Source organism: Saimiri boliviensis, chromosome 14 (assembly GCF_048565385.1).
Source record: "Saimiri boliviensis isolate mSaiBol1 chromosome 14, mSaiBol1.pri, whole genome shotgun sequence".
In the NCBI taxonomy this organism is placed as follows: Eukaryota; Metazoa; Chordata; class Mammalia; order Primates; family Cebidae; genus Saimiri; species Saimiri boliviensis.
The window spans coordinates 37,435,007-37,447,725 of NC_133462.1; the positions used below are offsets into that span (position 1 = coordinate 37,435,007).

The 12,719-nt window shown below is 45.5% G+C and overlaps 1 protein-coding gene across 1 annotated transcript in view; it reads left to right on the forward strand.

The window, feature by feature from the left end:
• The first annotated feature begins 556 nt into the window (after positions 1–556).
• Positions 557–12,719, forward strand: part of ZNF560 (zinc finger protein 560) — a 28,568-nt gene continuing 16,405 nt past the window's right edge. Inside the window, exons 1-2 of the mRNA XM_003939007.4 lie at positions 557–638; positions 961–1,048. The gene's annotated coding sequence lies outside the window, so the exon portion shown is untranslated. The remainder of the gene's footprint in view (positions 639–960; positions 1,049–12,719) is intronic.

A 12,719-nucleotide genomic window follows, 5' to 3' on the forward strand; every position in this document is an offset into this window, starting at 1 on the left:
GCCTGGGCAACAGAGCCAGATCCTGTCTCAAAAAAAAAAAAAAGAAAGAAAGAAAAAAGAAAAAAATGCAATATTTACACAAAGTATCTGTACATTGAAAACGCAAAGGAATCAATGATTAGAGTTTAGCAAGGTCAAATAAAGAGAAAATAAAGTTCTAAAGACGTGATCGAATGGAGGAAGTAGGTCATTTCATGGATTGGCAGGTTTATCAACTGGAGAGAATCTTGAAAGGGGTTCAGGAACGTGGGGAACGTTTTTAATGTGCATCTTGAGGGGCAAGTCCCTCGACGGACGTTTCGCCCTTCTAGTCCACTCTGTCACCGAAGCCACCGGCTGGGTCTGGCCCCACCGTTAGCCCCGCCCCCGGAATGGGCCCCGCCCACAGGCCTGATTTAACACCCCCACCGTCTTTGAGCCCGTCTCTCTCTCTCTCCCACCCACGCACTGAGCCGACCCCTTGATACCCCCGCACCTACGCGGAGGAAAACTAGAATTATGCCGAAAGAATCCCATCCTAGCCAACTGTCGCAACCCTCCCCACGTCCAAAGCGGAAGTGACGTTAGCGGGGCGCCGCCCTCTTTTTTTTAGTCGCTGGCGCCTTTTTCTTTGTGTCCTGTGTTCAGTCACTGCTTGGGTGAGGTTTGTGTAGACTAGGGGGTTGGGCGGTGTTTCGGGGGCGGCAAAGGTCACGTTCGATCTCGGGCGATCGAGGAACCTCGTTAGAGATGTGCGGACCCCTCCATTCGCGCCCGCCGAAGCCGCGCAGCCATCGGGGGAGGCCAGGCCCGAGAGGCCACTGGGACCTTGGGTGCCCTAGAGGAGCCGGGCGGGAAGTGCAGCCTGGGCCCGCCCGAGGGATGTTTCCAGTCGCTGTGTTGCCGTCTTCAAAAGTCTCCAAGGGTTCTGAGGCCTTAGAAAATAAGTCTCCAAGGCAACCTTTGTGAATTGTTTTTCAGAGGGAAAAGAGTTTTGCCGTTAGCGTTCGGTTGACTCCGTCCCCAAGATCCTGCAGCCCCACGGACCTGGCGACTCCACCGCGTTCGGGTGAGCCTCGGGAGATAGATGGTTCAAGGGGGCAGCTGCTTCCTTTGTGACGCAAACGAGTGTTTTGTGGGAGATTTTGTCACGTGGCCTTTGCGAAACCTGTGTATTTTTTTGTTGGCACATTTCGTTGAGGTAGAAAGGTGCTTTCTTAGTTGTCTATGGTGTGCGTATTTCTGTATGTGCATATTAACGTTTGTAGACCGCGAGTCTTTTCTGCTAAAGAAAGCGAAGAATACTCAGCTATTCTTTTCATATGAAGTTCCTAGCTCTGGCCGGGTGCGGTGGTTTACGCCGGTAATCCCAGCACTTTGGGAGGCCGAGGCGGGTGGATCACTTGAGATCGGGAGTTCGAGACCAACCTTACCAATAGGGAGACACTCCGTCTCTACGAAAAATACAAAAAATTAACCGGGCATGGTGATGCATTCCTGTAATCCCAGCTACTCGGGAAGCTGAGGCAGGAGAATCGCTTGAACCCGTGGGCAGAGATTGCAGTGAACCGAGATCTCGCCATTGCACTATAGCCCGGGCAAAAAGAGCAAAACTCCATCTCAAAAACAAAACAAAACAAAAACAAAACCCACAAACACAAAAAGAAGTTCCTAGCGCCGTACATCTCCAAAGAGCTTCATAACCAGCCCTCCGGGAAGAAAGGATGGAGGGTTTATACACTAATACTAGAATAATCAAATTTACCAGGATGACTGTATTAAGTGTATTTTTCCCACATTTTCTTTCGAAAAAACTTAAACCTATGGGTATTTTGACCATCCAGTACGACGAATAAGTATCCATTGTAGATGCAGCTGTTTTTAGCATTTTCTCTATTTGTTCTCTCGTAAATAAATTTTATGGTGGACTATTTGAGAGTAAACGGGAACTAAATTGCAGAGATGAAGCTCGACGTTTAAGTAGTTCGTAATGCCTGACTCAATGATAAGAATGTTATCTTACTAAAACCATAGTACCATTTGCATCAAGAAAATGAAAATGTGCGACCCGCAGAGACCCTTCCCAAAGCAAATGAGAGCGAGGAGTTGTTAAGCCGAGTCCAGGTTTATTGGGGTTTGCGGGCAACTCGAGCGGGAGAGGGAAGAGCTGCACCCAGCAGCTGCCGGAGAGGGTTTTTATAGGGGCGGCGGCCTGTTTAGGCAAGGTGTTGTGAAGTGATTGGTGGCGGTTGGGCATGGGCGAAGGGGGAATATTGTGGAGTGCAGGGATTGGCTTAGCTTTGGCGGGCTAAGGTGGGAATACAGGTGAGGTGTTATGGAGTGATTGATGGAGGTTAAACAAAGAAGGAAGAGCCATGTGGCAAGAGGGGATGGGCTCCGGAGGCGGTCCGCTGGATGTGGGTCCCGGGCATGGGGAATGGGCCCTTTCTACCTAACAGAAAAATAATGTTATCTAATATTTACTCTGTATAATAAACGAAAATACTTCAAATTGTTCTGAAATATAACCGAGTGTTTTTGGATCTGAGATCTATTCAAGCTTTTTTTTTTTTTTCTCCCAAGACAGTCTTGCTGTCGCCCAGGCTGAAGTGCAGTGGCGCAATCTTGGCTCACTCTGCCTCCGGGGTTCAGGTGATTCTCCTGCCTCAGCGTCCTGAGTAGCTGGAATTACAGATGTGCGCCACCGCTCCCGGCGGCTGATTTTTTTGTATTAGTAGAGACAGGGTTCATTCACCATGTTGGGCAGACTGGTCCCTGACCTCGTCCTCCGCCTTCCTCAGCCTTCCAAAGTGCTGGGGTTACAGGCTTGAGTCACTGCGCCCGACCTCAGATTGTTTTTGAGACAGGGTGTTGGTCTGTCGTGCAGGCTGGAGTGCAATGGCAGGATCTCGGCTCACTGCAACCACCGCCTCCCACACCCAAGCAATTCTCCCGCCTTAATTGTCCGAGTAGCTGGGACTATAGGTGCATGCCACCAGTGCACGCCACGAGGTCTAGCCGATTTTTGTACTTTTTGTTTTTGTTTTTTTGAGACGGAGTTTCACTTTTGTTGCTCAGGCTAGAGTGCAATGGCGCGATCTTGGCTTACCGCAGCCTCCACCTCCCCAGTTCAAGCGATTCTCCTGCCTCAACCTCCTGAGTAGCTGGGGTTACAGGCATGCGGTAGCATGCGTGGCTAATTTTTTGTATTTTTAGTAGAGATAAGGTTTCTCCATGTTGGTCAGGCTGGTCTCAAGCTCCCGACCTCAGGTGATCCCGCCACCTCGGCCCCCTCAAAGTGCTGGGATGACTGGCCTGAGCCACTGCGCCTGGCCTGTACTTTGTATAGAGATGCAGTTTTGACATGTTGCCTAGGCTGGTCTCAGACCCCTGAGGTCAAGTGATCTCAAAGTGTGGGGATTACAAGCGTGAGCCAGTGTGCCCAGCGTATTCAAGCTTTTTGAATTGCACTTGTTATGTCTTCTTTTTTAACCTAGAGCCGTTGTTATTGTTTCTCTATTATGTTGGCTTTTTCAAAAGTCATACATTTTTTATTTTTATTTTATTTTATTTTATTTTTATTTTGAGACGGAGTTTCGCTCTTGTTACCCAGGCTGGAGTGCAATGGCGCGATCTCGGCTCACCGCAACCTCCACCTCCTGGGTTCAGGCAATTCTCCTGCCTCAGCCTCCTGAGTAGCTGGGATTACAGGCACGCGCCACCATGCCCAGCTAATTTTTTGTATTTTTAGTAGAGACGGGGTTTCACCGTGTTGACCAGGATGGTCTCGATCTCCTGAGCTCGTGATCCACCCGCCTCAGCCTCCCAAAGTGCTGGGATTACAGGCTTGAGCCACCGCACCCTGCTTCATTTTTTATTTTTTTTTGAGATGGAGTCTTGCTCTGTCACCCAGGCTGGAGTGCAGTGGTGCTATCTCGGCTTACGGCAACCTCCAGCTCCTGAGTTCAAGCTGTTTTCCTGCCTCAACCTCTGGAGTAGCTGGGATTACAGGCAAGTACCAAGCGTGGTCAGTTAATTTTTGTATTTTTAGTAGACACAGGGATTCACCATGTTGGTCAGGCTGGTCTCGAGCACCTGACCTCGTGATCTGCCTGCCTTGGCCTCCCAAAGTGCTGGGATTATAGGTGTGAGCCACCGCTCCCAGCTTTCTAATTAATTAATTAATTTTTTAAGACAGAGTTTTGCTCTTGTTGCCCAGGCTGGAGTGCAATGGCATGATCTCGGCTCACTGCAACCTCCACCTCCCAGGTTCAAGCAATTCTCCTGCCTCAGCCTCCCAAGTAGCTGGGATTACAGGCATGTACTACCACATCTGGCTAACTTTGTATTTTTATTAGAGACAGGATTTTTCCCTGTTTGTCAGGCTGGTCTTGAACTAGTGACCTCAGGTGATCTGCCTGCTTCACTCTCCCAAAGTGCTGGGATTACAGGCGTGAGCCACCGTGCTTTGCACAATTTTTATTTTAGAAAGCTGCACATTATGATATTTGTTTTCTTTCTTTCCTTTTTTATTTTTATTTTTTGAGACAGAGTCTAGGGTGTGTCACCAGGCTGAGGCTGGAGTATAGTGTCCCGATCACAATTCACTGCCACCTCAAACTCCTGGGCTCAAGCAATCCTGCTTCAGCCTTCTGAATAACTGGGACCACAGGTTTGAGCCACCATTCCCAGCTAATTTTTTAATTTTTTGTAGAAGTGAAGTCTTGCTATGTTGCCCAGGCCAGTCTTGAACTCCTGGGCTCAAGGGATCTGCCTGCCTTGGCCTCCCAAAGGAGTGAGCCACCATGCTAAGCTTGATATTTCCGAATGGATTTTTATTGAATCTTTAAATGTTTTCTCCATTTCTTGTGTTTCCTATAAACAGATAATTAGGTCCCGATCAGAGGGTGGAAAACTGGAAAGGGCTGAATAGCAAAACCTTTGCTTTGCTAGGTCTTTTTTTTTTTTAAAATTATTTGTTTATATTTAAAATTTTTATGGGTATATGTATATATTTTTGCAGTACATGATATATTTTGATGCAGGCATGCATCTCTCCCCTCCTCCTTCCCTTTCCCTTTCTTCTCCTCTCCCCCTCTCTCCCTCCCTCTGCTCTCCGTCTCTCTTCCCCTTCTCCATCCCCTTCCCTTCCATCTTTTAATGGAACAGGATAAAATTTAACATGTTCCGTTAAAAGATAAATGCTTAAAGAATGCATCCCTGGCCTGGCACGGTGGCTCATGCCTGTAATCCCAGCACTTTTGGAGGCCAAGGCGGGCGGATGACGAGGTCAGGAATTCAAGACCATTCTGACCAACATGGCGAAATCTTGTCTGTACTAAAAACACAAAACTTAGTTGGATGTGGTGGCATGCACCTGTAATCTCAGCTACTCAGGAGGCTGAGGCAGGAGAATCACTTGAACTGGGGAGGCAGAGGTTGTGGTGAGCCGAGATTGCGCCACTGCACTCTAGCCTGGGTGACAGAGTGAGACTGTCTCAAAAACAAAAAAAGAAAGAATGCGGCCCTTTATTCCATAGCAGATAAAGATGGTGAATTTGGAGCTGAGATGGGTAAATTGGTAACTGTCATATTTCATGCTTTGTCTACTCAGCATCCACATGTGCCCATCTACATACACTTGAATTCTCTTATAATAATTAAGTCTGCATTTCTGCCTAACAAAATTGAAGGCAGGAATTTCTCACCCTCAAGTGAGAAGGTACACAGCCCCTCATCACAGGCCATATTAATTTCTTCTTTTTTTCACTTTATCCTCCACGCTGGAGTGAAGTGGTGCTATTTTGGCTCACTGCAACCTCTGCCAACCTCTGCCAACCTCCGCCTCCCAAGTTCAAGCAATTCTCCCGCCTCAGCTTCTTGAGTAGCTGGGTTTACGAGTGTGTACCACCACACCCAGCTAACTTTTGTATTTTAAGTAGAGACAGGGTTTCACTATGTTGGCCAGGCTGGTCTCAAACTCCTGACCTCAGGTGATCCACCCACCTTGGCCTCCCAAAGTGCTGGGATTACAGTTGTGAACCACCATGCCCGAGGCCATATTAATTTTTACTGAAATTTAGTGATATTTTCACTGAATATTCTGTTACCTGAAGACTAAATTGTAAATTTAACCTCTAGTAACTATATACAAGATAGAAATAGAGATAAAAGTAAATGGTTGGTTTATATAAATAACATGCTTAGAAACTAACATGTATACATAACAATCAGAGAGAAAACCTGGGGCTGGGTGCAGTGGTTTACACATGTAATCCCAGCACTTTCGGAGGCTGAGGCATGTGGATCACTTGAGATCAGAAGTTTTGAGACCAGTCTGGTGAAAGAAAATACAAAATTTAGCTAGACGTGGTGGCAGGCGCCTGTAATCCCAGCTACTCGGGAGGCTGAGGCAGGAGAATTCCTTGAACCTGGAAGGTGGAGGAGGTTGCAGTGAGCTGAGATTGCACCATTGCCTTTTTTCTTTCTTTCTTTTTTTTTTTTAAAGAGACGGGGTTTCACCATGTTGGTCAGGCTGGTCTCAAACTCCTGACCTGGTGATCCACCTGCCTCGGCCTCCCAAAGTGCTGGGATTACGAGTGTGAGCCACCATGCCCGGCCCAGTACTGCCTTTTTTCTATTGTAATTTTTTGTTATCCTTTCTAAGTGGCATGGGAGTGCTAGGAGGTTCTAGACATCATCCTTTTTGCCTCAGTTGTATAGCAATACCCTAGTTTCCCTTTAGTAATTGGTATTAATTCCTTCAATTAGTAGATTATTCCCTCACCTTCTTATTTTTTTTCCTCTTGGTTTGGTGGATATGAAACTCATAATGGCCAGGTGTTAATCTCGCTTTCCAATGTATTGGGACCAAATAGTTGCCGGTGGGGAAGCATTCTTCATTATGGACTCAGATCTCCAAACTTGCAGTGCTCTGCATTGCTAGGATTGGAAGCAAAAATTCTGTTATGGAGCTAATTCTGCCTTCACCCATCAATTCCTGGGCCTGCATGTTCTGACTGTAGTGAGATAGTAGCATGTAATGATCTCTGATTCAGTGCATGCTCTGTGAAACAGAATCCCATTCTTTAAGAGGGTGTCTCCCAGTTGGCCCTGTACCTGAATTTTCAGTAAGCCATTTATTCTTTCATTTAGATCAACTGCTTCTGAGTGATGGGGTGTGTGATGAGACCAGTTCCCACTGTTACACATCCTTTGCAGTGAAATGGGTTCCTTGATGAAAGACTGTATTGTGTGAATGCTGTGACTACAGTGAAAGCATTCTGTGAGTGCACGGATGGTGCATTGTATAAGTGGAAGCCTAGTGGATTTGCTCTTCTATATACAAATCTGATACAAATGCTATATGGATTTGCCTCTCTACTGGTTAGGCAGTTAGGCAGAAGCATAACTAGTACAGAGGCAAATCCATATCCAGAACATGAGTCTATTCCAGTGAGGATGAGTCTGAGTCACCTTCATGGTAGGAGTGGTGCAATGTAATCGTCTTGCCACCACATGGCTCCCCTGGTTACTCTAGAAATTAATGCCCTTGGTTCAAGACCAGCCTGGGCAACATGGTGAAACCCCATCTCTACAAAACAAAAAAATCAAACCCTGCCCCCCAGAAATCCCCAAAATTAGCCAGGCTTGGTGGTATACGCCTGTAGTCCCAGCTACTCAGGAGCATGAGGCAGAAGGATTGCTTGAGCCCAGGAGGTTGAGGTTGTAGTGAGCCATGATCTTGCCACTGCACTCCAGCCTAGGTGACAGTGAGACCCTGTCCCTCTGCCACCCCTAAGAAAAGAAAAGAAAAGAAAAAAGAAATTAATACCCTTAAATATTCAGTGTTGGTTTTTGCTTTTAGCAGATTAGGCACCTAGCAGTAGTGTTAGCTACATCAGCTTTGGTAAATGGAAGTCCATACTGTTGAGCTGTAAGTAGCCTTTATCCCTGTTTTTATGGCCATCTTATTCAAGGGCTTATGAGCAAGCATTGAGGTGGCTGGGGAAAGCAATTGACTTCTACATAGAGTATCATTTTGTTCATCTGATTATTAAAAGTCTCATTTCTAGTGGATTACCTTTACTGGTCATTTACATGAGACACAAATATCTTCACAGTCCATGTCATTTAAGAGACATCTATCCACATATGTTTTTCTAGTCTTACTAGTCTTGTTTCGTATACATCCTTGATCATTTGGTGAAACCATTAGCAACTGCTCATGGATCATTGTTTACTTGTCCTTCTGGGCATGTTCTGCAGATCCAGAGAATAGTCAAATATACTGTGAGAAGTTCTGCCACTGGGATGAGATTCTTAGCTGACCTGTTGTGTTTCTTCTCTCACTTTTGGGTGGTGCTAGCATATTGTGCAGACACATCTGCAAACAGGCTTTGTGTTGGACAGACGTAAAAAATGCCTCAGGAAGCCACAGGCGTGGATTGAGGGAAAGGAGGTAGTGTGAATGGAGCTTGTGTTGAGTCTTTGCCATTTGTTCATGCAGTTTACTGTGGAACTTCTAGAGCTCAATGTCTTCTGTGCCATTTCCATGTCATGACAGATTGCTTCTACATTTCCCCCCACCAAACTTGGGGTTTTGTGGGTCAGACAACCTCAAGTTCATGGTAGGAAGCTCAGGCCACTTGATCATTTGATGTCCCATGTACAACTTCTATGTTATGCCCAGTGATAACTGTTTACTCAAAAGGAGACTAGTTTCCTGCAGAAGAGGGAATATACTTATTCTGAACTACTGCTATGATTTTTTCCTACTGGCACTTGCTAGAGCCTTCCAGCAGTAGCTTATTTATTATAGATACTTTGAGCATTGCTGTATCTGCTGGATTATTCCCACCATATCCTTAAGAATCTTGTACTGCAGCCTGAGCTTGGTGCACTGCAATCACTTGGTGTTCACTCACTTTTTGTTTGTTTGTTTTTGCTTTTGAGATAGAGTCTCGCTCTGTCACCCAGGCTGGAGTGCAGTGGTGTGATCTTGGCTCACAGTAGCCTCTGCCCCCTGGGTTCAAGTGATTCTCTTGCCTCAGCCTCTGCGGTAGCTGGGACTACAGGCATGCACCACCATTCCTAGCTAATTTTTGTAGTTTTAGTAGAGACAGGGTTTCACCTTGTTGGCCAGGATGGTCTCGATCTCTTTACCTTGTGATCCGCCTGCCTCAGCCTCCCAGAGTGCTGGGATTACAGGCGTGAGCCACCACGCTTGGCCTTCACTTGTAAGCATTATAACCAACTCTGTAGATGAGTTAAAGCATACTGAAATGTGGTAAATGTTGTCTAAAGAATCTTACAGATCTGCCAAGTGTTGCATCTAATTTTTGGAAGCACTGACTAGGAGTGACACCTTGGAGGGGATAATCTTGATATGGTCTAGACCCCTGAACGCCCAAATTTGTATTGATTGGGTGGTTCAGGCCTGTAACCGTAAGACTTTGGGAGTCCGAGGCAGGAAGATTGCTTGAGGCCAGGAGTTCGAGATCAGCCTAGCCAACATAGTGAAATCCCATCTCTAGCAAATAAGAGATTAAAAAAAAAAAAATTAGCCTGGCATGGTAATGTGCATCTGTAGTTCCAGATGCTTTGGGAGGGTGAGGCGAGAGGATCACTTGAATCTAGGAGGCAGAGGTTGTGGTGAGCTGTGATCACACCACTGCACTCCATCCTAGGCAACAGAGCAAGACCCTGCCTCAAAAAATCAAAACAAAACCAAACTTGTTGATTTAGCTGGCTCCTGAATCTCCCATCTTCTACTTTGTAGCCTGTAAAGGTGTCCAAACTATTTACTGTTTAATGTTCATGGGATCCAGGGTAGAAAATATTATCAATGTGATGGACTGTTGGGATTGTTTTCTGTAATATCAAAACCTCTGACGACTCTATTTTGATAGAAAACAGGAGAATTGATATGATAGTCCACAGCAATTCTCCAGAGTCCATGTGACTTCTGCACAGTCCTGAGTGATGTATTACCTAGGTCTGGTGATTAGGTGAGAGACTGTGAATCTCCCCTGTGGTGACTCTTATCAGGTTTTTGGCCACTAAACTTGAGACTTTTTTTTTTTTTTTGAGATGGTGTTTCGCTCTTGTTACCCAGGCTGGAGTGCAATGGCGCGATCTCCCCTCACCACAACCTCCGCCTTCTGGGTTCAGGCAGTTCTCCTGCCTCAGCCTCCCGAGTAGCTGGGATTATAGGCACACGCCACCGTGCCCAGCTAATTTTTTGTATTTTTAGTAGAGACGGGGTTTCACCACGTTGACCAGGATGGTCTCAATCTCTTGTCCTCGTTCTCCACCCTCCTCGGCCTCCCAAAGTGCTGGGATTACAGGCTTGAGCCACCGTGCCCGGCTGAGACTTCTTGTTACATACATCAAGCAATATTCCAAGACCCAGATTGGCAAACAGTGGTTTATGGGACACATCTAGTCTTAAACCTGTTTTTGTAAATTATAATTGGAGCAGAACAACCATGTTCATTTGTTTACATATTATCTGAGAATTCTTTCATGCCCCAAGAGCAGAGTTGAATATTTGCAACAGACCGTGTGGCCCACAAAGTATAGCATTTACTGTATGTCCCATTACAACAAGATTTATTAATCCCTGTTGTAGTAGGCTGCTTATCTATTTCATCCTAGGGATGAAATGTGATCAGTTTGCTAACACCAATGATCTCTGTAGGCCAAAGCATTCCAATTGTTGGTATATTCATCGTGCCCTTGACACTTGATGTAGCCTCATTGTCTTTGATAGTTAAGTGCTACCCACTTGATTTTTGTCACTCAAGGTTCTCATTATCCCTGTTGAAACAGAGAACTCATCTCGATGATTGTATCTCCTATAGTCTTAACAAATGCATAAAAGAAAATAAACAGAACTTTTCAAGGATGGAGGTACTACTCCCTTCAGTTAACTATTTCTGAATGCCTTCATGAAGAGGGTATCTTTTGGGCCCTCAATGTAGTTGAAGAAGGGGAGCTGTGCAAATCACATGTGATAAATCCAGTGTAACGTTCCTGTGTGTCTAGGATTCTCTCCTTTACATTAGCCAGGGAAGCTCTTGCATATTAACCCTATTAACTGTAGGTCATGAGTACAAGTTTCAGGCATCCAACCAATTTAGCTGTTAGAATCATACTGTGGTCTATTAACTAATATGTAAAATCCAAAATGTCTAGTAAGTACTTGTATTACACTATTCTCGCATCGCTATAAAGAAATACCTGCCGGGCGCAGTGGCTCAAGCCTGTAATCCCAGCACTTTGGGAGGCCGAGGTGGGTGGATCACGAGGTCGAGAGATCGAGACCATCCTGGTCAACATGGTGAAACCCCGTCTCTACTAAAAATACAAAACATTAGCTGGGCATGGTGGCATGTGCCTGTAATCCCAGTTACTCAGGAGGCTGAGGCAGAAGAATTGCCTGAACCCAAGAGGCAGAGGTTGCAGCGAGCCGAGATCGTGCCATTGCACTCCAGCCTGGGTAACAAGAGCGAAACTCTGTCTCAAAAAAAAAGAAAAAAAAAAAAACCTAAGACTGTGTAATTTATAAAGAGGTTTAGTTGTCTCACACTTCTGCAGGCTGTACAGGAAGCATAGTGACTTCTGCTTCTGGGGAGGCCTCTGGAAGCTTCCAGTCATGGCAGAAGATGAAGCAGGAGTAGGTACATCTTATGTGGTGGGAGCCAGGAGCAAGAGAAAATGAGGGAGAGGTGCTATACACTTCTAAATGACCAGTTCTCATGAGAACTCACTCATTATCATGAGGATAGTACCAAAGGATGGTGCTAAACCATTCATGAGAAATCTGCCCCCATGATCCAATCATCTCCCACCAGGCCTCACCTCCAGCACTGGAGACTACAGTTTGACATGAGATTTGGTGGGGACACAGATCCAAGTCATACCAGTGCCCATATCAATGAATTTGGGCCTATCTAGTGTTACATTTTAACCTTCTTGATCTAATTTCCTTAGAATCCATCCCTTACATGTTCCTGGGTTTCTTCTGATACATTTTATCAGAGTTGAAATTATTTTGTTGTGTGAGCTTTTTTCTCTTGTATTATGTTACATATCTTTGCCCCTGGATTGTGGACTAGTTATGACTCTAGTGACAACAGTAAGTGGTTATGGTGTGGGTCTGCAGGAGAATATATGTTACCTTCCAAGGTATCTGGACCAAGTGAAATTGTCACACAGATTTCAAAATGAAGGCTTTCTCCTCAGAAACCAAAAGCTCAAAGTGTCTTAGGTTGTAGTTAGTCTCTTTATTGTTGCTATGATATAATACTTGAGTAATTTATAAAGAAAAGAGGTTTCTTTGGCTCAGGATTCTGCTGCTGGAAAGTCCAAGAGCATTGCCCCAGCATCTGCTTCTTATGAGGCTCACATGCTGTGACAAAACATGGTAGAGAGCCAGATGGGGAAGCAGGCTTGTGCAGAAGGGACCAAACACAAACAGCAGCCTTGCTTTATAATGACTAGGTCTTGTGGGAACTAATCCAGTCCTGTGAGAGCTAAAATGCACTTCTGCCTGACAGCATTGATCTATTCATGTGGGATCCACTCCCATAACCCAAACATCTCTTGTTAGGCCCCTCCTCCCAGTGCTGTGATATTGAGGACCAAGCCTCAACAGGAATTTTGATGGGAACAGACCACATCCAAATCATAACAGGGGTTTAAGATCATGTCTTTCATCTGGATCCAACCAGATG